At 39.4% G+C, this 25,648-nt stretch overlaps 1 protein-coding gene across 8 annotated transcripts in view; it reads right to left on the bottom strand.

The window, feature by feature from the left end:
- RASGRP3 (RAS guanyl releasing protein 3) overlaps positions 1-25,648 on the bottom strand; it is a 108,051-nt gene that overhangs the window by 47,219 nt on the left and 35,184 nt on the right. For 5 of the 8 annotated variants that reach the window (XM_058683016.1, XM_058683018.1, XM_058683017.1 and 2 more), the window contains one exon: positions 16,228-16,310. The exons of the other annotated variants lie outside the window; for them this stretch is intronic. The gene's annotated coding sequence lies outside the window, so the exon portion shown is untranslated. The remainder of the gene's footprint in view (positions 1-16,227; positions 16,311-25,648) is intronic. 8 annotated transcript variants of the gene reach the window in all.

Here is a 25,648-nt window from a genome sequence, read left to right as displayed (position 1 = left end):
GTACATTCACCTGATATGAGCTGATAGAGCCACCCTGGCACCCCTAGATTTTTTAAAGATCCCTCCAGCTGCAGTGTGGAAAAGAGATTAGTAGACACCTACACTGATGATGTGGAAAACAGTAGTCAACTATAACCATCCAAGCAAGAGATGATTGCTATCTAAACCAGTGTGTGGCAACAGAGATGGAGGGGGGTGGTTTGTTACAGAATATAATTTGAAGATAGACACAAGATTTGCTGATCTGATGGCTTTCGGGAATGAGCAGAAAGAAGGAATCAGGGATAATTCCCAGGTTTCTAGCTAAACATTTGGTTGGGTTATGGAGCCATTCCCTTGAGATTGAGAAATTGAGGGGAAGGGGAAGGAGTAGGAAATTCATGGTGGACAAAAGATGAGTTCACTTTTAGATGTGTTGAGTTAGAACTGTCTGAGACGTCCAAAGGGAAATGCTGAGTTAGCTTCTGGATACCCATTACAGACTTCTGATTTGACACCTGAGCATATTTAAGTGCTAATCAGTTGGAAAGGAAAATTTAAGGAACAGGAGAAGAATTTAACCTACATAACAAGGATCCTGAGAGGACAGAAGTGATGGAGCCATGTATAGGTGGAGGGATTTACTTTGGATAATGTAGCAGGTCAGCTTTCTCATTGTAACAGCAGGAAAGAGGGCAAAATAGGTAGAGATATATGTAGATTTGTCTTTTTGATAGCAGGAAGTCAAGGAAGGTTCTGTCTAATCACTTTTATTTACTCTAAAAAGAAGGAGACAAGGTCATCTGCTAGAAGGTCTGACGTTTATCAAGAGGAAAAAATATGCAACAGATGTGGTAAAAAGCACAGAAGAAAGAAACAGAATTATTGGGCTATTTCCCATTATTTCCATTGAGAAGGCTGATGTTTCTTTTCTGGAGTTTGTTTTGAGAGTTTAGTGTTCCTTGTTCTGTGGGTGACATCATTCGTGCCACGTTTCTGAAATTATTTAACTTTTCTGGAACAACTTATATGGCAAGTTTCTTCTTTATGGAGCAGGCAATTCTGAGTTAATGCCGTTATAGTCCAGTCACATGTGGTTTCCATAACTCAGAGCTAAAGCACGGCTGGCATTTGCTAGGTAGTTTCCACACAAGGGCATTCCTTCCTTCTCCCATTTTACCCAGCTTCGCTTCAAATGGTGAGGAAGAAGACAGATACTATTGGATGTGATATAATAAAGAAATTGTCTCTCACCCTTTGACTTGATCCAGAACACTGCATTCTGGGCAACTATAGCCTCAGCCACCATTCCCATGTCCTCTATCTTCCCAGTCGGGATTTCTGTATCTCTGCCCTACCACGTACACACACCAATCTCCTCATTATCTATTATCTTTAAAAAGATCACAAATAACAAGATACATTACTGTTTCTTCTCAGTTCACTCTTCATATTTGGCATCCTTTGCTTTTTTCTGCATTGGTCTTCTTTTAACTTTAATTTTCCTTCTCATTGTTTTCAACATTACCTCTCAACTCTTTGAATTTCTCTTTCTACCTTATTTCCTCCAATTGATTACTCTTTCTCATCATACTCTGTCACAACCTCCTGTCATCACTGTCAAAGTTGATTCTATCACAAACCAACCCAGATAGTGCATACTAAGGAAATGAGCCCAGTGCTTAGACCAAAGTTACAACATTTTAAATGGGCCATGGTGACCCAGAGAATAAAGTATCCCACGTTTACAGACAGTGGAGTAATAACCCCAAAGGTAATTGAACAAATGACATACAGGATAAGCAGCCCTGGAAAACGGTGTTTTTCTCAACTCTAAAAGTAATTTTTTTCATTCTTGTCTTGGATGGGTTTACCTAATGTGATAATAAGGTTTTCCTGAGTTTTAAATTGTTGTTGTTATTGTTTTTTTGTTTTTCTCTCAAAAAGAGCTTTTTCTAAATCGATAGGGCATTGATAATCAGTGTTGTTGTGGGGTGCCTGGGTGGCTCAGTCGGTTGAGCGTCTGACTTTGGCTCAGGTCATGATCTCACAGTTTGTGGGTTCAAGCCCTGTGTTGGGATCTGTGCTGACAGCTCAGAGTCTGGAGCCTGCTTCAGATTCTGTGTGCGTCTCTCTCTCTGTTCCTCACCCCACTCCTGTTTTGTCTCTCAAAATAAATAAAAACGTTAAAAATTTTTTAAAAAATAAATAAATAATCAATGTTGTGGGTTTTAGAAAACAAAGTAATAATAGTTTCTTCAAATACTACTTGTTGGTGGCATATAATATGATACACATAATGTTGGGAAAATTACTTATAGTTAAATCTTAGAATATCATTTTGTTAAAGCAAAATATCATTCTCCCCATTTCATAGATGAAGAAATTGAGCTCCAGAAAGGTTAAATTACTTGTCCATGTCATATTACTAGTTAAGTGGCAAAGTCAGGTCTGTCCGACTCTGAAAATTTGTATTTTTTCTACTACCCACACAAATTTTAGCTGTTGTTAAGACTTGCCTATTAGATCAATTTCTAGGCATTGCCTAGAACAAATGTGTACTATGCCCTGTGTTTAGCTTCTAAGCATTCGATCACTGACTCTATTGTCTCAAGATGAATAACCATCATTATTACAGCAGTTTGGCAATTCAGGGACTCACTGGTACCAAATACTGAACGGAAGTCAATAACCAGCTCAGAGCTCATTCCACAAGGCCCCCCTTGTAGCTCCAGTCAACAATTAAGTAACAAGGCTAAGCGGCATTTTGTTTATTTTTTCTTGGTTACTGGTATTTACTATTGGCAATCAAACGAATATATTTACATTTAACAGGAGTTAAATGAGAAATGAGAATCTTGAAGAAGCTTTAGCAATAAATACGAAATTCCAAAGTCCAACCAAGCAGGTATTTTCCTAGCATTTGGCTGAAGCTAAACACAGAAGAGAACTGAGATATACACATATTAGACATTTGCAATCAGTTGGTTTCCAGATGAACACATTCAACTCCTTGGAAAGGTTATGACCTACCATGGCAACTCTAGTGTTCAAATTGTAAATAGGATCCCAAAAGAAGATTCAGAACGAGAAAATGTTTAGCCTAGAAGTTAAAATTTTAAACTTTGGGAAAACAGCTTTTATGAAGATCAATGTTTTCTCCTCAAGATGCCAGCATTATATTCATAAGAATCTCATCTGTGGCACTAATGCTCTGGAAGGACCTGATTCCAAATCCCCTCAAGTAAAGTCACTATCCCTTACCCTTTGACTGTTCATTTACTCCAGATTGAGCTTGATGATGATGATGATGATGATGATGTTGGTGGAGGAGGAGGAAGTCATTGTTTTGAATGCTACCTGGGTCCTCATTGTGCTAAGTGCTTTACCCATTGAACTGTGGGAGGCCAGTATTCTCCCCAGTAACCTAGCAATAAATAAAACACAGCTAAACATTGTTCCTTAATTGTTACCAAAATTGTTACCAAAAAAAGGCCGTGTGAGATGAGCTCTGAGCTGGTTCAGTACTTGGTACCAGCACTAACAGGCTCATGCCTCTGTGCCCACCAGGAGCAGGAAGAGATTTTCAGTAACTGGCATGGCTAAATACAACTCTTAGGGAACCAGCCACTGGGCCCAGATGACAATCTCAGGGGTTAGCATCTACACAAAAGAGAATGAAGGTACTACACAGAAAGCCTCTAAGAAGCAAAAGAATGTGAACGGAAGGCACAGCCAGCAGTATAATCTGTTTCACAGGAATGCAGCCAGCAGTATAATCTGTTTCACAGGAATGCAGTAAGAACCACCAACATACTGGAAGGCTGACTTAAAAAGTATGTCCATGCTTACAGAAAGGCATTTGTTTGGCTGAGCAAAAATAAGGCCAATGATTAAGTATCTGTTAAACATTAAGCACTGGAGGTGTAAAGAGCCCATTTTTTAAAGTTTATTCGTTTTTGAGGGGGGGGTGGGGAGGGGAGAGAGATTAAGAGAGAGAAAGAGAGAGGGCGACACAGAATCTGAAGCAGGCTCTAGGCTCTGAGCTGTCAGCACAGAGTCCACTGTGGGGCTCGAGCCCATGGACCACGAGATAATGACCTGAGCCGAAGTCAGATGCTTAACCAAATGAACCACCCAGGCTCCCCTAAAGAGTCCATTTGAAGGGCCTACTTCCCCTGCAGGATACAGATTACAAACTGTTTTTTGTTGCTATTGTTTTTTGTTTTTTAATTTTTTTTAAGTTTTTATTTATTTATTTTTGATAGACGCGGGGGGGGGGGGGTGGCGGCAGAGAGAGAGGGACAGAGAGAGAATCCCAAGCAGAATCACAGAGCCAGACATGGGACTCGAACCTACAAACCATGAGATCATGACCTGAGCTGAAACCAAGAGCTGGACACTCAACTGACTGAGCCACCCAGGTGCCCCTGTTTGTTTGTTTTTAGAGAGAGCATGAGCAGGGGAAAGGGGCAGAGGGGGAGAGGGAAAGGCAGAGGGGGAGAGAGAGAGAGACAGAGACAGAGACAGGGACAGAGACAGAGAGAGAATTTTAAGCAGGCTTAAAACTGAGTGTGGAGCCTGACATAGGGCTTGATCCCATGAGCCTGGGATCATGACCTGAGCCAAAATCAAGAGTCTGACACTCAACCCACTGAGCTACCCAGGTACTCCATAAACTGGTTATTATATAATAAGGATCCCATTACACCCAGTGTCAGGGAAACATGCCCAGGGCATTCTGGGAGCACAAATACGGGATCAAGTTTAACCAAAGAGATCTGAGAAGGCTTCCTGAACAAGGACACTTCTGGGATTATTAAGTTTTATGGGTCACAAAACTAGAACAGAAAATACCAGCTAAATTCAGTGGTATCAGCAAAGTAGCCGGAAATATCTGAGCTTAATTCCAGAATTGGGCAGGACATTGATATCATCAACCTGTTACCAAGAAAGTTACCCTCAGAGCAACTGGGTGGCTCAGTCAGAGCTTCTGACTCTTGGCTTCAGCTTTGGGCATGATCTTGTGGTTCCTTAGTTCAAGCTCCATGTCAGGCTCTGTGCTGATAGTGCAGAGCCTGCTTGAGATTCTCTCTTCCCCTCTCTCTCTGCCCGTACCCCACTCATGTGCTTGCTCTTTCTCTCCAAATAAATTTAAAAAATTAAAAAAAAAAAAAGAAACTTTCTCTCACAGGAAACACCCCCACACACAGATACACGACAATACTTAGAACAAGAGCTGATGACAGTAAAATGATTTTACTCAGGGATGCACTGAGTTCTGAACTGTCATTGGATTTTTCAAAAAGCATAAGTAAATGGATATACTAAAAGAAGAACGGAGGTTGTACAATGCTGCTTTATTAGTAGTGTTATTAATTTTGTTATCCAATTTTACTATGGACAGTGATAAGCTTTAAAAACTAAATTTCTTACACTATTCTAATGCTAACTCCTGTATACACATGCAGACCCATTTGAAGAGGTAATATTAATTTCTCCTTTGTAAGTGAAACTGTGCTATGTTATCATCTAAATGAAAACATTTTGCTCCTGTTCAGAAACCAGTATGTTCATAGTACTCTTTTGAGAAATGGTAAAGTCTCAGTTTGTGATTACTTCTGAATTGGAGCGAGACCTTTTACTGAAACCAATTAAAGGTAAAGTATAGGAACAAAAAACATTTTTAAAATTAGTTCTGCACCCTCCATTAAACGTATATAGCTTGAAGGCCATAATTAGAAGGCTCCACTTAATGACTGTCATTTTCTATGATTTCAGGTGTTTCTCCTCCAGCAAACGTTTCTTCCTTTCTCTAAAAGGAAGACATATCTCAAGAGGTGGTGACATCTCTCTTCTTCTCATTTGAGGCATTAACTAATTTCACCTTACCCCTACAAGGAATTCACCGTGTATACCAACAAAAGAGAAAATATTAGTGACTAATAAATGTCAGTGGTGTCTGAGGTCCCCTTTAACTTCTCTAAGGCTTGCTTTCATCATCCCTAACACGAGAGAAACAATATTACTGTGCCTTCCTCATCAGAACAAAAAAAGCCCACTTAAAAAAAGGCTTTAAGGGGCGCCTGGGTGGCGCAGTCGGTTAAGCGTCCACTTCAGCCAGGTCACGATCTCACGGTCCGTGAGTTCGAGCCCCGCGTCAGGCTCTGGGCTGATGGCTCAGAGCCTGGAGCCTGTTTCCGATTCTGTGTCTCCCTCTCTCTCTGTCCCTCCCCCGTTCATGCTCTGTCTCTCTCTGTCCCAAAAATAAATAAACGTTGAAAAAAAAAAATTAAAAAAAAAAAAAGGCTTTAAGAGCATAAAACACAATGGAAAATAAAAAAGGAAATTATGAAATGTTCCCAACTATATTTGAAAAGTGATTTTGGAATTTAGAATGTATTTCCCTATTAGAACAACATTATAAATGGATTAATAGCATATTACATACAGAAGATAAGGAGGTTGGGGTATCTATCAATGCCGAAAAGAACTTTTAGAATTCTCATGGACTATAGAGGTTGATAGTACTACTTTGTGAATATACCAAATTGCCCTTTGGAAATTTTGTAACTCCTAGAAACATGAATCAGATTCAGATGGGTATTTTTCTCTTATTAGTGGATCTAGAGAGACACAGGAAGAGGGGAAAAAGACAGAGGGAGAGGAAGACAGCTTTTCACAAAGTCACTATTAAAGAGTTGGAGGAGGCAAAAGACTGGAAACAAGGATTTTGTTGATATTCTTATAAAAAGGGAGCATTAATGAATTGGAGCTAACGTACTAGCAGTTTAAGTAAATATGAGGTATCTTTCCTGACCAAAACCAGAAACAAACAAAGAACATCAGCTCTCTATTGGCCTCCTCTCCTATCGCTCTCATCCTTCACAGTCAGGTAGAATTTGCTGGATTGATTCCATGCCCTCTTCAGAACACCCAAATCAAATTCTGTCCACTTCTCCCTTCACTCCCTACTCCCACACTTCACCAAAACTACTCTGGCAGAAGACACCACATTCACCCCAAGGCTCAGCAGCCTTGCGTTGCCTCTTGACCACACTCCCCCTGAAATTCTCCCCTTGGATGGTTTTCCTGGCAACTTCTCTTCCCTGGTTTTACTCCTGTGCCTCTGGTCACACCTCAGACACACACAGACTCCTTTCTTACTGCTGGGGGTCCACAGGTATCCATGCCTGGACTTTTCTTCTCACCTCAGACTCTCCATGACAAACTCATCCACAACCATGGCTTCAACTACCACTCCATGTTGGTAACTCCAAAAGAAACTGAGGCCAGATGCATGGTATACTGTAGAGGTCAGCGAGTGGAGGCTGCAGATGGGCAGACCTGGGATCACATCCCAACTCTGGCACTTAACTGGGGGTGCCTTTGAGAAAGTTTTACTTAGCTCGTGGGTACGTTTTCATACCTTACCATCGCACATTGCTAGTGAAGATATGAAATGATACAGCTTTGGAAAACAATTTGGCAGTTTCTGAAAAACTTAAACAGAGAGTTACCATATGATTCAGCAAGTTCATTCCTAGGTATATACCTGAAAGAATTGAAAACTTATGTTCAGAGGCGCCTGGGTGGCTCAGTTAAGTGTCCGACTCTGGATTTCAGCTCAGGTCATGATCCCATGGTTCATGAGATTGAACCCCACATCCGCCTCTGCACTGACAACACAAAGCCTGCTTGGGATTCTCTGCCTCTCTCCACTCCTCCCCTGCTAGCATGTGTGCATGATCTCTCTCTCTCTCTCTCTCTCTCTCATTTTCTCTCACAAAATAAATAAATGAACATTTAAAAGAAAAAACAACTATGTCCACACAAAAGTTTATTCACAAATGCTCAGCAGTAGTAATCATAATAACCCAAATGTTCAAACAACCCAAATGACTATGAACAGCTAAACAGACCAACAAAAGGAAGTGTATCTACGTGATGGAATTTTATTCAGCCACAAAAAGGAATAAAATACTGATACATGCTGCTACATGGATATACCTTGAAAACACGATGCCACATGAAGAAAACATACAAATAAAATGAAATGAATTGAAATAAAATAAAAATAAAATAAAATAAAATAAAGATAAAATAAAATGCCAGACCACAAAACAAGCCATATATTGTATAATTCCATTGAGATGAAATGAATAGGCAAATTCATAGAGACAGAAAGTAAATTAGGGCTTCCAGGGGCTAAGGGAATGGAAGCATAAAGAGTGACTCTAATGAGTTCAGGGTTTCTTTTTGGGGTGATGAAAATGTTCTGAAGTTTGATAACAGTGGTTGCTTTATAACCTTGTGAATATATGAAAAATCATGAAGCTATACAACTAAAAAGGATAGATTCTAGTAGTATATTAATTATATTTCAATTATAATTTATTAATTAATTAAAAATTATGTCCTCTTCACCCTCCTACTAAACTGTTTTATTTCCTTCCTTGATGTACGGCTTCATCTGCCCCGGCATTCCATGCTGGACACTGAGGACTCATCCCAGATTTCCCAGCTCCTCCTTTCCCCCTCCCTCCACAGGCAGGTCTGATCATGTACCTCCCAAATGCTTCTCATCTGCTCCCATCGCAGTTCTTCTCCACTTCCACTCTCGGGTTCAGGTTGCCATTACCTTTCCCCTGCTCCATGGCAGTGTGCACTGTTGAAAGTTTTCTAGATTGACCCTCAGTTATTCTAGAATGTTATATTACCATAAAATGAACTTCTTTTCTATGTATTATGGACTGAATGTTTGTGCCCCTGCCCAAATTTATATGTTGAACCCCTAATTCCCAGTGTGATGGTATTTGGGGACGGGGCCTTTGGGAGATAATTAGATCATGAAAATGGTTTGTTAAGCCACCCAGTCTATGGTGTTTTTGTTACAGCAGCCTGCACTGACCAGGACATCATGCTTTGCCCATACTGTTTCTTTTTTAGAATGTTTCCCTTCCCCTCAATAAGTCTGTTTGGCAATCACACACTCACTTCTGAAATGCCTATTTGAATTCTTCTCCTCCCTCCCAGCTCCTCCAGGCAGACTTTGGTACTCAGCTTACTGACTTCCTTTAGGCTTTGTATGATTTATGTTACCAAGTGGTTCTGTCTCCCCAGTAATTTCTTAAGAACCAAACTGTGTCTTTTGTCTTTCTAGCCCTCAACCCAGAAATGCATCTGATATCTGTCTATGGTTATCTTTCTCTACGACCTTCTTCTTCCAAGATGATCTGCAAACGTCAGATTTCTTTTCCACTGTTTTTCTCTAATCTTATTTTCATCTTTAATTTCTTCTTTTATTCAGTGAATTTTCTCCTCTTACATTAACATGCCCATGATGGAATTTCAAGACATGCTTCTAGATTTTTTATTACAGATTTAGGTTATAGAGAATAAAAATACACGGAAAACTTCTTCCAGTCATTTTATCATTTATTTAATAAACACTTATTTCTGTGCCAGACACTGTGATTAACACCATGGCAGAGATACAAGATTGTATCAGGCATAGATTGTAATCTCAGAGGACTTAAAATCTAAACAGGGAGCCACAAAATGAACAGAAATTATGATACAGGGCATTATGAAAGAGTCACGAGAGAAGTAATAACTTCTGACTCACAGAATCGAGCGGTGCCTTAAAGCATGAGGGGGGCTGCACTGAGTGGAGAAAGAAGGCGAAACCGCATGCAAAGAAAACAACACTGAAAAAGGCAGAGAGGTGTGGAGAAGCAGGAATACTAACAGAATGGGGTTCTTAAAACTGGATTTAAAATTCACATGTGTTCATTCCTTTCACTCAATCAACATTGAGACAGGGAGAGAGAGACTGTCGTGTTCCAAGCATCACAACTAAACGCCACTGTGAAGGTCCATGTGATATAATCCAATGCAGCCCTCTTCTGGGTCCGTGCAGGCTTTACACATTTTACTCATTTAATGAGTTCTGAGTAGGCTTGATTGATGGTTAAGAGCCGACTCTACAGACAAACCACTGACACCAAATTTGACTCCTGTACTTTCTAGTATGTGGCCTTGGGCAAATTATGTAAGCTTTATGGTGCCTCTGTACCTTTATCTATATAGTTGGAGAGTAATAGTATCTATGTTGTGGGGTTATTATGAGAATTCAATGAGTTAATACAGGTTAAATGCGAATTAATTGTAATATAGTACATTCTCAGTAAGTGTTAGCTACTATTGTTTTTTCCCTGGTAAATGACCAAAAAGTGCCCTCTAACTATGGAATAAAATGATTCCTATTTACATCATGTCTCTCAAAGTTATAAGCCACATGTATTTTATAGACACATACTCATTTGGCGAAAGAGGAGAAAAGGCAGCATAGGCTAGAAATCTGAATTATGAAATGAGAGCTAGTTTAAATCCCATTTCTACTAATTGTACTGTAGTCCATATTTTCTTAAAGATTCCATAATCCGTGGAGCACCAGTGTGGCTCCATCAGTTAAGCATCCACTGGACTCTTGATTTCAGCTCAGACTGTAATCTCATGATTTCGTGAGTTCGAGCCCTGTGGGGCTCTGTGCGCTGACTGTGCGGAGCCTGTTTGGTATTCTCCCCTCTTTCCGTCTCTCTCCACCCCTCCCCCATTCGTGCTTTCTCTGTCTCTATCAAAATAAATAAACTTTAAAAAGATTCCATAATCAGGTTATTACTATGTAGTATTCATTATTTGGAGAGGATAAAGTAGCTGTCTCTAGACATACAACCCAACTATTCATATTCACCTATTTATATTTTTACCCATCAGTTACAATCTATTTTTCAAAGAAATATCTATCAAGCATGTAAGATAGGTCCTTACAGGGATACACAGACACATACATGTCCCCAGAGAAGTTAAAGAGCAGGAAATTTTAGTAGATACATATAGAAATCTCAGTAGTATTTCATATATACCAAAGGGTCATGAATAGGACCCCAGTCTTGACATTGAACTCATTCTTCTCCAGAATGGGAATAAATGCATGTCAGGTTATCAAAACCCATAAAAAAATGTTCTTGAGATTAGATAGAACACAAAAACATTTCCACCTAAAGTTCTGTTGATGGAGATACTGGTCACAATAAGGATGTTGAAGAGTTGAAATAGTTAGTGAAACCGAGCCAGGCACTAAAAATAGAATGAGAGCCTTGTTGGCTTCTGTGGTAATTTGTGGGGATTTCACAAGTCCCCATGTTCACACAGTTTTAACCCCTCGCCAATCTTTATCTCGCCACAAGATCTCATATTTTCAACACTTCTAATTTCTAGTCCAGGAACCAGGCCACGTATTTATTTATTTAACTATCTTAGCACTCTTCAACCGTTAATCACAGAAAACCTGAAAGTTTTTACCAAGCATTTGGGTAAAGAGATATTTTCTCACTACTCAATGCAATGCTAATTATTTGTTGCATTCTTAAAACAGAAAAATATAAATGAAGATGTTTAGAGGTGCCTGGGTGGCTCAGTCAGTTGAGCATCCAACTCTTGATTTCGGCTCAGGTCATGATCTCATGTTTGGTGGGATCGAGCCCCACATTAGGCTCCTCGTTGACAGCGCAAGTCTGCTTGGGAGTCTCTCCTTCCCTCTCTCATTGCCCCTCCCACACTCTCTCACTCTCTCAAAAATAAATAAAAAAAGAGAAAATGTTTAAAACTCTCATTAATTTATTACTACATAGTAATACCTGGTTTGGGAGATAAAGGGGGAAAAGCCACCATAAAGCCATCAATTACTGGGAAGAAAAATACTGGAATACCTCAAACAGTGTCTAGACTGAAAAATGAAGGAACACTCAAGACCCACAATGTGTTACCTTCAGGCATCTAAAGCACTGTGAACAGAGCCCAAGTTTTGTACAAGTGTTTTTGGTTCTCAGGCATTATAATGCTTTTTCCAACATTCAGTTTTGCTTTTGGATAAGGGAGTCTTGCCTTTGATAATGTGCTGTCTACAAGGTACCAAACATCTATTTATAAAAACTGGAAAATTGTTCTTGCCATTTAGAAGTATCCAAATCTCCACATCTTTGTGGTTATATGAAGCAATCTGAATCATCCCAATGAGTTTTTTATGATAACCCTGTTTATAGCAAGATGACTGAACAGATGCCATATATTGGACATCAATAACATCTCGATACAAAGATGTTCTTGTGGGTCCTGATACAAAATCATACTTCCCACAAAATCTAAGGAACCCTAGATCTGATGCTATAGCAGTTAAGTATAAAAGTACACTGCTGCTGAAACATTGTATTGTTCTCAAATGCCCTTTTAAAATTTTTCTCTTTATCTAAGCACACCTATTTAAAAGCAAATACTGAACCACAAGTCCTAGTTTTATTTTTTCTCCAAATTGAAGATGGTGCAAATTAAGTTCTTCCTTACTTAGCATTCACAGATTATAGAATGGTGACCCTTTGGACAGAGGTCTGGCCCATCAATGTTATTTTTTTTGTTAGGCCCTCACAAAGTTTCAAAATCTTTGCATTATTTGCAAAATGTACAAATCCAGACTTTACCTTTTAAAAATCCAGTTTTCTAGATTCTTGTGGAGAAATCTTATCTGCCCCATGAGGCAACATCTGGCTGGAGCTGAGTAGCGACTGCCTTCCAGTTCCCCAAAGTTCCAACTACCCTCTATTGTTTCCCCAGCTGAGGCCAAGGGTCATTGCCATTTATGTGCCTTTTCTTTTTAGCAGATTTATAAGGAAGTAGATTTATAAAGAAGATTCTTATCCCAATCTACTTCACTCATTATAGTGTCTTCTTGGCCTGCAGATATTTGCATTTGTGAGCCCCGAATTCAGACACATCAGGCTCCCTCTTGACATTACAGATGCTAAGCAAAGGTTAAGGGGGATTCTTCATTGTACAGGTCTTCAGAATGTTACTACTCATGGATTAAACAAAGAAGAACCACAGCTACTATGCCTTCTGGCATATTTTCATTCAAAAAGTAGGTTCAGATCGCAAGACAAACTTCACCTCCCACCCAAGCAAGGCAATAAGTTTGAGAATTTCTACAGCATTTGTCAGGCTTGCTGTGGCTAGCAGATTATTACTTATTTCCATTTATAATATGCTTATAATGTCTAGATTACTTCCAAGTTTTGCAATTCCCTCAGATTTCTGTGTTTTCCTTTTGTAGAAAAGTTCTTGTAAAATAGATGTTCATTAATGATTCCCAAACAGCATGGGACTTGGTGCCAATACCCTCTCAACGCTTTACTTTGCAGATTCTGGAAAGATTAAGGGAAAATAGAACGTATACTGGAACGTCTATATATTTTAAAAAAATGTACCTACCCATGCTTAGTGGATAATACATTTTTAGATTCCTCACATTATAGTGAATATCTAGTTTCACTCTCCCCCACTTCCTCCTTATGTTGCTTTGGATCTATTGACTACAGCTAGTAACAGCTTACTCCTCCATGTCAGATTTGAGTAATACACAGGTACTCATCACTGTGGGCTTTCAGGATAGCTTCCTGTGGATAATTTCCGGCACTTAGATAATGAGTCACTTGGGTAACTAGAGACTATACAAGTTGAGCTGGTATTCTTCCTTTGTTGTTGTTTATTGCTCTAAAAGGAGAAACCAGAAACCAAGGAAGGGTTATTTACTGGGTCAGTGCAGCTGCAAGGCCTGGTCTCTAAACACCTGATTTCATCATTGTGCTCATTCAAGTCTTCTGATAGTGCCTTTTTTGTCTACTACAAATAAACCCTGTAGTTCTAAAAAGAGAAAGAGATTGTGGTGCAGGAGAGACAGAGAACATTTCTACTTTTCAAGGGGACCTTTTATTCACCAGGTAAACTACCTCACTTTCTAAAGGAGAGCCCCAAGGCCAAATAGATAACATAATTTGCCCAAGTTTAAACAGTGAGTTCATGGAAGGAAGGGAAACACATCATCACAGTGAGCTTCCAGAGAATCCAGCCTCATACGGGGGTCCCTGGGACATAAAAAGTACATGTGTCAGAAAGCTGATTTTGAACTAATGCATCTGTCTTAAAAAGTATAACTTTTCCAACATGAAGCAGCCTTTGGCCACTTAGACTTGGAGAAATGAGGCAGCTATCTGCCGTCTGTCATGGAATTTCTACTCAGCAATCTAATTTTAAGAGACTTTGGCTCTTTGTACAAATATGACTTCTAACCAATCATCTCCCTTTGTCAAAATATTTTTTGTATTCAGGGGCCTAAGATGATAATGAGGTTTTAGTAAGAAGCTAAAATCCCTTGTTGGTGGGTACTAGGCATCTGAAGCAGTTCTGGGGCTTATGACAAAGAAGCAGGATGACATTTTGTTGACCCACAAACCACAAGAGTTCAGACATCAGTGCACTGCAGTTCTCAGACAAAGGAAATTGATAATACGTGTAATCTCTGCACCATCTCGAATGGGGTTGTGTGCCTATTTAATGTCTTTCTTCAAAAGGAATTAGAGGGCAATAATCTAACTTCACTCTACAAAATAATTCTGAAAAAGAGTTAGTAGTATTATTTCTTTGTTGTAAATAAATAGGATTACAAAGAAATTAAGTAAATTTTCGATTAGCTACTCAATCAATTCACCAATCAACAAGCATTTATTAAAGATTAACTTTTTTCTCTTTTATTTCTGAATGATGTGTAACTATTATCTGTTAATCCACTTAAAAGTGTGATTCAAACAGAAAAAAAAAGATCTGACTCTTTTTTTTTTTTAAGTTTATTTATTTTGAGAGAGAGAGCAAGAGAGAGAATGAGCAGGGGAGGGGCAGAGAAAGAGGGGAAAGAGAGAAGCCTAAGCAGGCTCTGTGCTGTCAGCACAGAGCCCAGCATAGGGCTGGAACTCATGAATTGTGAGATCACGACCTGAGCAGAAATCAAGAGTAGGATCCTTAACCGACTGAGCTACCCAGGTGCCCCAAAAGGATCTGATTCTTATCTCATCAGGATAAAAGTGTCTGTTTAGGCTTAGTATCCAAATAGTTCTTTACTGATTAAAAAAATAATGACTGAACACAATACCTCTACCTTCCAGATATTATGCCAGGGCCTGGGTATCTGGTGAACAAAAGAGACCCGATCCCTGCCCAATGGTGTAGACAAACCGATATATAATTACAAGCTGTTATAAGAGCTAGGAATGAAAACTCACCCAGTATGCTAAGATAGAGAATGACAAGAGCAATTATTTTAGGTAAGTAGCAAGGACAGATCTCTTTGAAGAGTTGGAACTTGGAGATTAAGTTAGTAAGAGATGTGAAAGACTGAAAGGCCTGAAAAACCGTCAGAATTATAACTCCATTAACTGAGATAGAGAAGATTGGCAGGATGGCAGGAGTGCTTAAGATGTGCGATGGTTGAGGGGCACCTGGGTGGCTCAGTTGGTTGAGCATTTGACTCTTGGTTTGGGCTCAGATCATGATCCCAGGGTTGTGGGATGGATCTGAGCATGGAGCCTGCTTGGGATTCCCTCTCTCTCTCTCTCTCTCTCTCTCTCTCTCTCTCTCTCTCTCTCTCTCTCTCTCCCTCTCTCTCTCTGCCCCTCTCCCCCACTCACACTCTCTCTAAAATAAAAAAATAAATAAATTAAAACCAAAAAAGAATGTGTTAAGGTTGAGATGCCTGTGGAACTCCCGGGTGCAGGTCTCAAGGTGTAGTTATTTAAACAAACATGGAAAGACCTGAGATGGAATTTAATTTGGGGAATTGTCCCCATATGAACAGAATCTAAAGCTACATAAATGATTCAGATCACTTAGGAGGAAAGTATAAAGAGAAAGGACAAGAGCATTCCACCTTGAGCATTCCAACATCTAGAGGTCAGAAAAAGGAGGTAAAGCAGCAGAGCGTCATGAGGAGTTGTCAGAGAGACAGAAGGAAAATGTCAAGCAAGTTGCTCCATGAGGCCAAGAGAAGGACATGCTTATGGAAGCTGAAACCATTAACTGTGTTGAATGCTACTGAGAGAGGTCAAACAAGAGAGATGGGAAACTCTGCTTTTTAAATTTTTGCTACAAGGAGGTTAGTGGTCACCTTGACAAGAGCAGCTTTAGTGGAGCTGTGGGCAGAAGCCAGGTTGCCGTGAGCTGAAGAGTAAATGGCAGATCAAGAAACAAAGACAGCTTGTGGAGAATATTAATTTAATAACTCTGTCTAGAATCGAAGAGAGATTGGCAGTGGATGCGGGGATCAAGGGTCATTTTTACAAGATGAGAGCTGCCGAAACATACCTGTATCCTGATGGGGATGATCTTGTAGAGAAGAAGACGTTAAGGAATCAGGAGGAGGAAGGACTAACCAAGGGTCTGAGCACCTGTTGGAACATGAATGAAGAAAGGAAGAGAACGTGGTTGTAAACATAGATAGAGTATATAATTACCAAGGGCAAGATGAAGAAGAACATAAATCAGAGACATAATCATCAGGTTGCCAACAGGAGTTTATCTAATCCACCTGCTTCTGACACAGTCAGTTCTCCTTCTTGAGATTTTGAAGAGGAAAGAAGGAAGCAGAGAAATGAGCTCTCCAAGTCCCAGAGGGAGAAGTCCCAGGATGAACTGTCCTATGACTTAGGATCTAATGATCCCTTCCCCCGCTCTCTTAAACAGCAGAGCCCCAATTCCTTTGAATATTTTTTTAGTAATTAAATATCTACATTCTTGCCTGCCAACGTTTGATGCTCTTAGATACCAAAGAGTGCTTTTGACTTGTATGGCCAACCACTCAATTCAGCTTTCTGTGGATCTTATTCTGAAGGACTGTTCATTTTACATCCCCGTTTTTGCCATGGTGCCAATGCAGTAGCATTTCTTAAGGATATAGGTCACCACCACATACTCTTCAACAAGTCACAAGATGAAATGGCACATGTAAATCATCTACAGTGTTTTCAAGGCATACTAGAGTTAGATCTATAACTGACATATATGGATCGGGGTGTTTCAACCTCAATACTACAGATACTTCAGCTGGATAATTCTTTGTTGTAGGGTCCATCCCATGCACTGCAGGCTGGTTAGCAGCATCCTTGGCCTCTATTCACTAGGTGCCAGTAGTACCCCACCCCCATCCCCAGTAGGGACAGCCCAAAATGTCTCCAGACATTGCCAAATGTCCCCAGAGGGCAAAATTGTCCCCAGTTGAAAACCACTGAAACAGGCTGTTGTCTGAACATCAAACTGGAAACTGAAAAAGTTAATCAAACATCTAAATTTCTTCCTAGTATCAGAATGTCTGCCTTTTGTGTAAGCAAAGCCTGATTATGTAACTGAATTTTTCGGTCTTCAAATGAATCCTAGACATCTTCATCAACAATAAGCATTTGAACAAATGCATCTTCTAGACATCATCTCCACTTGATTTTTAATTCTGGAGCCAATTGGAAGGTTTTAAAATGTCAGAACTTGACTTAATTTAGAACATTTCAAAGCTTTCTAAGTCTAAGTTTGTCTATCATTCTACTAACTGACATATTTTGGCCCTTGTTTTATTCTTATGTTAATCATTTTCAGCTTTATTTTATTTTTGCTGTTTACCATAAGCCACATGAAGTCTTTCTGGAGAATGTCAGAGGACTTATGAACACAAGTACTTTTTTTTTTTTTCTCAATATGTGAATCAAGAGTTCTCTTTTGTGAGAATAGGTTACCTTCTTTCCTATTGCCCAAGAACTGGCTCCTCTTGAGTAATCTCAGGATGGGTCTAGATAGAATGCATCGCCTGTACTACAGTTTTGACTAATAAACCATCTACTCTGTTACACTGTTCTGCAGAGTTGTTACAGGCAGGCAGGGATGCTCAGTGTGAAACTGTTGGAGGTGATCTGTTCTCATACCTGCCCAATCATTTACTGGCAGAGTGTGTATGCTTCTAGGGGTCAGTTTCTTCACATTCAAATTCAGTTAACATTTACTGGGAAGCATGTAGTTTTGCCAAGTCAATTCTTGCCATTGCCTCAAAGACTGTTTGGTGGTCGAGTATGGCTGCTCCATATGGCCACAACTTTTGAGGATCAAGAAGTTCTCAAACAGCTCCTTGTTTTCATCAATAACCCAGTAAGAGTCGGCCATGAATTGTGTTAATCCTTCTTGAGTCCCAGCCTTTTGGCAAAATAAATGTATAAGATCAATCACTCTTGTATAAAATATGAATTTTCAATAAACAAATATTGAACTCCAGTTAATAATATGTATGATGAAGTACTTATAAATGAAGTGCACTGCTGTCTGCAACTTATTTTGGAAAAAAAAAAAGATGAAACAACGGATGGATAGAAGATAAATGAATAGATGTGAAAAAGAAAACATGATAAATTGTTAATGTTAAAATTGAATTGGTGGTATATGGACATACACTGTACAATTCTTCCAAGATTTTTTGTTTGTTTGAACATTTTCATCATACAGTATGAAAAACTTCTTTCAATTATTTTAAATTTACATCTTTCAAACCTTTAGTGTTCAGGGATTTGATGAATAAATCATGTTTATTAGCCTTTGTGATTTTACAACTATTATTGTGTGCTAACTAAAGAGGTCTCAGTCATCAGTCTGTCCAAGGGGCTCCTGTAGACCCTTGAGCATTTTAGATGCTACTCTGGATGTTTTAATTTTTGTTAATGACTTTTTAAGTTGGAACAATCAAAATTACTCCAAATGTTCCAGGTCTGAAAGCTTTGTTTGAGGGTAATAGGAAGATATTTTTGGATTTGTTTCCAAACATCTCTGGCTAATGAAAAACCAGGCTAAATTGCTTTTCAAGGAATCCCTACACTGTATCAGTTATTGGCATATTCATATGCTGGTTATGCAAGTTAAAATGTCCAAATTTTCCTTAACTCCATTCTCACCTTCACCCCTGTATCTAATTGATCTCACGAACTATCAATTTACTTTTTAAGTATTCTGAAAATTCTTCCACCTTCTCCATCATTATTGGCTTGGTTCAAATCCATCTCTGGAGTCTTCTATTGGTTTGGTCTTTTTTCTATTCAACCTATTCCCCTCATTGCCTCTAGAGTCTTCTTTCTAGATTACAAATATATTCCTATCACTTCCTTACTTGACAAGCCAAAATAATATTTATGAATTATTATTTTTTAAGTTTGTCTGTTTGTTTTGAGACAGGGCAAAAGCATAGGAAGAGCAGAGAGAGAGGGAGAGAGAGAATCCCCAGCAGGCTCCACACTGTCAGTGCAGAGCCAGATGCAGGGCTTAATATCATGAACTGTGAGATCATGACCTGAGCCATAATCAAGAGTTGGAAGTTTAACTAACTGAGCTACCCAGGCACCCAAATTGTTAATTATTTTAGATGTATTAATTACATTATGGATTTTTCAAAAGAAAACTTATATTTTAGAAATACATACTGAATACATACTAAAATATTTATGAGTGGAATGATTAAATGTTTGAGATTCGTGTCCAAACTAATATGGGAACAAGAGAACATGCATGGGGATAGAAATGAAACAAGATTGGTCATCAAAAATTGTTGAAGTCAGGTAATGAATACATGGGGGTTCATTATATTACTCTGTCTACTTGTGTATATGTTGGAAATGTTTTATAATAAAAAGATTTTTTTTAATTTTAAATCATCCTCAAAAATATCTAAATGCTGCAGAAGGGCAAACACTACCTCAGCCATCAGAATACCCTTATCTTTGAGCCTTTTCTCCAGTTCCTCTTCCAACATGTACCCTCTGATTCAGCTCTACCAAGCTACATGTTATTTGTGGAAAGAAGACTTTTAAAATACAGTTTTTTCTTCTTGAACAATGGCTACTTGTCCTTTTGAACCTAGTTCAAATGTCACCAAATCTAAGGAACATTCCTTAACTCACACAAATAGTCATCTTCTCTTCCCCAGCTTCCACAAAACTCTACACAAGCCTTTGTTATAGACCAGATATTTGTGTGTTATGATTATTGTGATTTTAAAAAATATATTGGTATGCTTAATATAGGTGGTAATATCCTACAGGGTAAAGTTTGTGCCATTATTCAGGTTAGTGCAATAGGCAACAGAAAGCATATGTTTAAAAATACTTGCCAAATTAATTGTAGGAAAATATATTTGGGGCTTTTTTTTTCTTTAACTTTTGTTACCTAAATGTAAACTCCAGCTTCCACATAAGAAGTCCCATAAACTAGACTGTACTTACTGAAGTTTTAATAACTTTTGGTTGAGTAAAATCTCTGTATCTGAGAATTAAAACTCAAAACAATTTTTTGAACGTATTAGCCTCTCTTACACAAGCTTGATGTGAGAGAAAATTCCAAAGAGTTGCAGAATTCTATGTGTGATATATTTCTCAGTCATCGTGATAGCTGAAAAGATAAAACCTCAATTCTTACACAGTAAAACCACCATCACTGGCTTAAGTCGACCACAGTTCCTGCAGCTTCCAAGAGAGTGTGAAGGAAGTATTTCTTCTAAAACATAGAGAATTAAAATAGCATGAGATATGTTCCACTGGTCCTGCTTCAAGGTCTGCTTGCCCTTTTATCTATTTGTAATCATGGCCCCAAGAAACAATTTATTAAGCGAGTATGATTGCTTCTTTTGATGCCAACATTATGTCACTTCTCATAAAAACCAAATATAACTTAAAGCAAACGGTCACTGCTTGTTAATCAGCCAGGTCCTCCAGTCATGATCTTCTTTATACTTGTCATCATCTGAGATCGTGTAATGATTTTTGAGTGTAGCCAGAGGCTAAGCTCTGCAAGAGAACCCTGCCCACGGTGCAGAATGCCACAGCTGAGAGAACACCTCAACAATGCAAGCAGGATGAGTGTTTTCTGGGTGCAGGCTACAAGGAGACTGCGGGATGCAATCATAAATCCACAGATTCCTAGGAAGTCTCTTTGTGCTATGGCACTCCTCTAATGGAAATGGCTAGGTATTGGGCATGATGTAATGTTGGTTACATGACAAGGCCAGCAGAATCCAGACTCCACAGAATGGCTGCCCTTTCCATAGTGAGCACCAGATTTTAACATAAACATAGTGAGAGACAAGTGTGGTTGAGTAGAAAAGGCACACACTTTGTTTACAGGCAGACTAGGACCAGAACCCTGGCTTCACTACTCCCTGGCTTGTGACCATGTGCAAGATACTCAACCTCTCTGAAATTTAGTTTTCTCTTCTGTAAGAATGTCAATGATAATGTTTACCTCTGGACGTTGTGAAAATAAACATCAGTTTCTTTCCTCTCCCAGCAGCAGATTCTGTTTAAATGCCAACTACAGGGGCACCTGGGTGGTTCAGTCAGTAGAGTGTCCGACTCCTGATTTCGGCTCAGGTCATGATCTCACAGTTTGTGGGTTCGAGCCCCATGTTGGGCTCTGCTGACAGTATGGAGCTTGCTTTGGATTCTCTCTCTCTCCCTCTCTCTCTCTGCCCCTCCCCCACTCATTCTCGCTCTCTCTCTCTCTCTCTCAAAATAAACTTAAAAAAAAATAAATGCCAACTACAGAAGGAAAAGAGAGACAGATTCATCTTAGAATCTGAATGAGTAGGGAGAGAAAGAGATAACAGAGAAACCTAGAGCACCACCATTCAGTTGAGCACTATCCTTGCCATAAACAGTGATCTGCAAAACATCCTGTCAACTCATATGATTTTGAATGGCAAGCATTCCATGTATACACGAAATACTTTCTACGTTTAGAAAGCAGAACTGAAAGTAAGACAGAATCCAAAGTTCAGTCAAATTGAAACCAGGGTATGATTTTTCCAGATTTTTCCAGAAATTATACTCAGTTCTTCCGTTTTAAAAAAGTTTTAAATTCTTGAGTACTTTTTGAGCTCCAGAATTCTATGTTAACTTGATATTTGAGAACATGCCTCCTTGATAGTCATAGGCAAGTTGACAGGGTGTGGCTAGATGAGGCTGTTTGTCCTTCCAAGCTCCTCGATTCTGGGTCCAAAGAGTTCTATCAAACCAGTGTGTCAGTTCCTGAATAGGAACCTCTAGCTGGTACCTTCCTAAAATGAACTTATATAAAAGTCTCCAAGGAAAATTGATTCTGCTCATTTTGAATTGTTAAATGAAATGAAAAATAATTATTTTCTCAAAATAAAACAGAGGCATGACTGAACAGACTTTTTTTTCACCTTTCTTTCTTTCTTTCTTTCTTTCTTTCTTTCTTTCTTTCTTTCTTTCTCCTATACCCCATTCTCTCTCTCTCTCTCTCTCTCTCTCTCTCTCTCTCTCTCTCTCTCTTTCTTAATTTGGAGTCTGATTCCATGGCAAATTGATGGCCTCTTTGCCTAAGTTCTTCTCCAGCCCCTTGCCTTCCTAGTTCATCAGTTGCTAAGGTCTCAATCACAGTACAAATATTTCAGAAGGGAAAAAGAAAAGCAATTAAAATCATGTAAACACATTCAAATGTAGTTACTTGCCTGTGATTTTTTTAAGACACTTTTTTAAAAATGTTTATTTATTTATTTTTAAGAGAGAGGGAGAGAGAGCATGAGTGGGAGAAGGACAGAGAGAGAGAGGGAGACAGAGAATCCCAAGCAGGCTCCACACTGTCAGCACAGAGCCCAACATGGGGCTTGAACTCACAAATCAACCATGAGATCATGACCTGAGCTGAAACCAAGAGTCGGATGCTTAACCCCGGATGCATAGCCAAATGAGCCCCCCCCTCCCCAGGTACCCCCCTTGTCTGTGATTTTTGAAACAATGAAGCAGCAGCAAAGTGACTAAAGTGAAGTTCTGGAACTAATGACAAACTTTTTTCCACATTATTTTCCCCATCACTAGTTTTCTGTCAAAGACTGTACCTGGAACACATTCACTTACAACACTTACAATGCAAAAGCAAATCAATGGCATAATGATCTAGGCAAGGCTCTTGGAATATTCTGTGGGGTGGGGACAGATACTCCTAAAGCAGCACAAAGTTACGAGTAAAGATAGAGCAGCAGTTTGAATAGACGAGTCTTCAAGAAATAAAATGACTGGTTTGATCACATAGAAACTTCCAAGATGTTAGGGTATGTGCAGGCACGCAAATCATTCATATATTGAGTTGAACTCTCGACTTACAATAGGGGCTACTTCCTATTCTACAGGCTGGAATCCAGGAAGCTAAGCCTTTAACGTACCATCTTATTTTCTCTTTCTTTCTTTCTTTCTAATTTTTTTCCCCCTTTGTCTTCTTGAAAGGTGCAGAAAGTTCTGATTACTACAGTAGTTGCTAAGGAAAAATGCTCTTTGTGTCAACTCATGAATTAAATGTTGTTCAGGATTTTTTAAATTAAAAGAAGGCTACCTTTCACATTCATACTAAAAAAAAAAAAAGCTACTTTAAAGAAACAACAACACTGTAATAGCTGTTACGGTCAAAGAGCTGTCCCTTGTCCCCCCACACCCCCACCTCAAAGCCATAGCCATTAAAATGTGCAGCTGCATCATAAAATCATCAGGCACTTGTGCTGTCATTTTTATGACCTTACCAACATACAGATAGCACTGTTATACAATGAACTGGGTTACCATACCAGAAAACTGACTAGTAGTGAAGAGTCTCAATTATTCTAGAGAGCTAGGACTCTCTCAGTAGTGGGCAGATAACTTTGCAGAGGGAAATGGTCACAGGGGCACTGTTGCTAGTAGTCAGAGTATACTATTTCCCATGTGAATAAGGGTAATGTAACCAGGCAGAACTTCTAATAATGCTTTTGTTCCATGATTTTGTTCCAATAATGATTTTTGTGGGATAATGGAGTGCATGCTGGACAACAGACTGCGTTTTTTATATCTAAAACAAACAAAAAACCCAGATACCTTATAAAAGTTGAATATTACATCATACCGTAGTTAGTATGACTCCAACTTACGTTGGATCTGCAGGGAGGAAAATTACCAAGTTTGTTTAGAAATACCACCCCAAGCAAATACTACCATGTGTATAACTAAGGCTGACCTTGTTTCTGAGGCCAAATATCTGTAGGCTTTGGAAATACCATCACTGACATGCATGGGATGGTACATCACAAATCAGTCTCTCATTTAACTTTTGCCCATCAGAAGATAATACAAATTACAGCACTTTTGATCACAGAGGACAATTCTACAGGTATTATTCAGAGTCAGAAGACAGAGGACTTAGGTGAGCGCTCCCAGTTACTGGTCCCATGACCACAGACAAGTTCACTCACCTTCCCTCATTCTAAGTTTCCTCACTGTAAACAGTGGTGATGGTGATGATGTCCTCCCTCATTCCATAGAATTGTGGCAAAGTGCAAGGAAGCGCCTTACACCAGAAAATTCCTACATAAATGCAGGAATCTGTCTTCTCGATACTACAAAAGGGCTCAAGATCCAACACAGTGAACCTACGCCACGGACTCCAGAGAGACTGCTGTGATCATCTGAAAATGCAACAACACCCCACAAAACCCAGATTTTCAAATCCCTAAAACAAAGGGAATGTGACATGCAAACAGCTGAACAACTCTACGGCTTGTAAATGAGCAATCACTGCAAAGGGAAAATGAGACCCAAGGGAGTTAACTCTTCCGGAACAGGTTCTTTGGAATACACAGTCTGGAAAAGACAAAGAAACAAAGGCAGCCGACATGGCATCACAAATTTTGTTTCCTCATCCTAAAAGGTCCCAAGAAGATAACCAAACACTTTATCTTGCTTTAAACCAGCTCTGGAGTATACCTTACAGACTCTGCAGTGATTCTGAGTCTGTCTCATGTGTCTCTTGTATAAATAACCCACTGGACTATGCCAACTGCCATGAAAATAAGCCATTCCCACCAAGGACTGGAGGTAATTTCCAGTGGTTCTGTTTTAGCAGACTATATTGCTGATTTCTCTGGAGTTGGGCTTAGTTTTAGAAGCATCAGTAGGTGAGAAGTCGATTAAAAATTCCCCCTTCTTGCTATATGGAGCTTGATCTTCAGAATGTGTAATTTTGTCATATAACAGCCTTGAAAAAACATTGACCACTTTCTCAAAGACATCCATGACTGGTCTACATACTTAATTCTCCTCCTGATTAAGCAAAGGACCCTTCTGCTACATGTGCATTACTCAGTGCTCTTTCTTATCGCCAGTCCTAATTTTGACATTGAACCACATGGAGGAATATGGAGAGCCAAATGAAATTTTGAGATTTTTTTAAGATTTCTTTAAAGCTTGGTCTCTGGCTGATGAGCCAGAGAAGCTGCAGGTTCATGGCCTGCAAGCATGGTGACCATATGCAGGTCGGGGAAGTGTGCAGAGAAAAGCACACCTCTCCTCCCTCACCTCAGTGCCCCAGCCTACCATCTCCCCTCACAGCTCAGAACAAATGGAGCAAACAAAAGGAGTACATTGTTTCTGTTCATGAACAACCACCCCCTACTTGGACAACCAACGTTCCAGGTTGAACAACAATGTACAGGTCTGCCTCATAGTTTTATCACCACCAAGCCAGCTATTTGGTGTGGGGTACAGGTGGAGTGGCTGTCCTCCAAAGGAAAGGAGTGACAGGAAAAGCTGAGAGAAAAGGCCAGAAAGGGCAACAAGAGTGGTGTATTCCAGGGTAATCATAAAGCTCAAACTTGCTGTTCTGACCAATGCGGGAGCCATCACTGAACTACTCTCAGCGAGAAAAACAGGCTGCAGGTCAGTGA

The sequence above is a fragment of the Neofelis nebulosa genome, chromosome 9 (genome assembly GCF_028018385.1).
Source record: "Neofelis nebulosa isolate mNeoNeb1 chromosome 9, mNeoNeb1.pri, whole genome shotgun sequence".
Taxonomy (NCBI): domain Eukaryota; kingdom Metazoa; phylum Chordata; class Mammalia; order Carnivora; family Felidae; genus Neofelis; species Neofelis nebulosa.
Note: the sequence above shows the minus strand (reverse complement) of the source record. Positions and strands in the feature narration are given on the sequence as shown.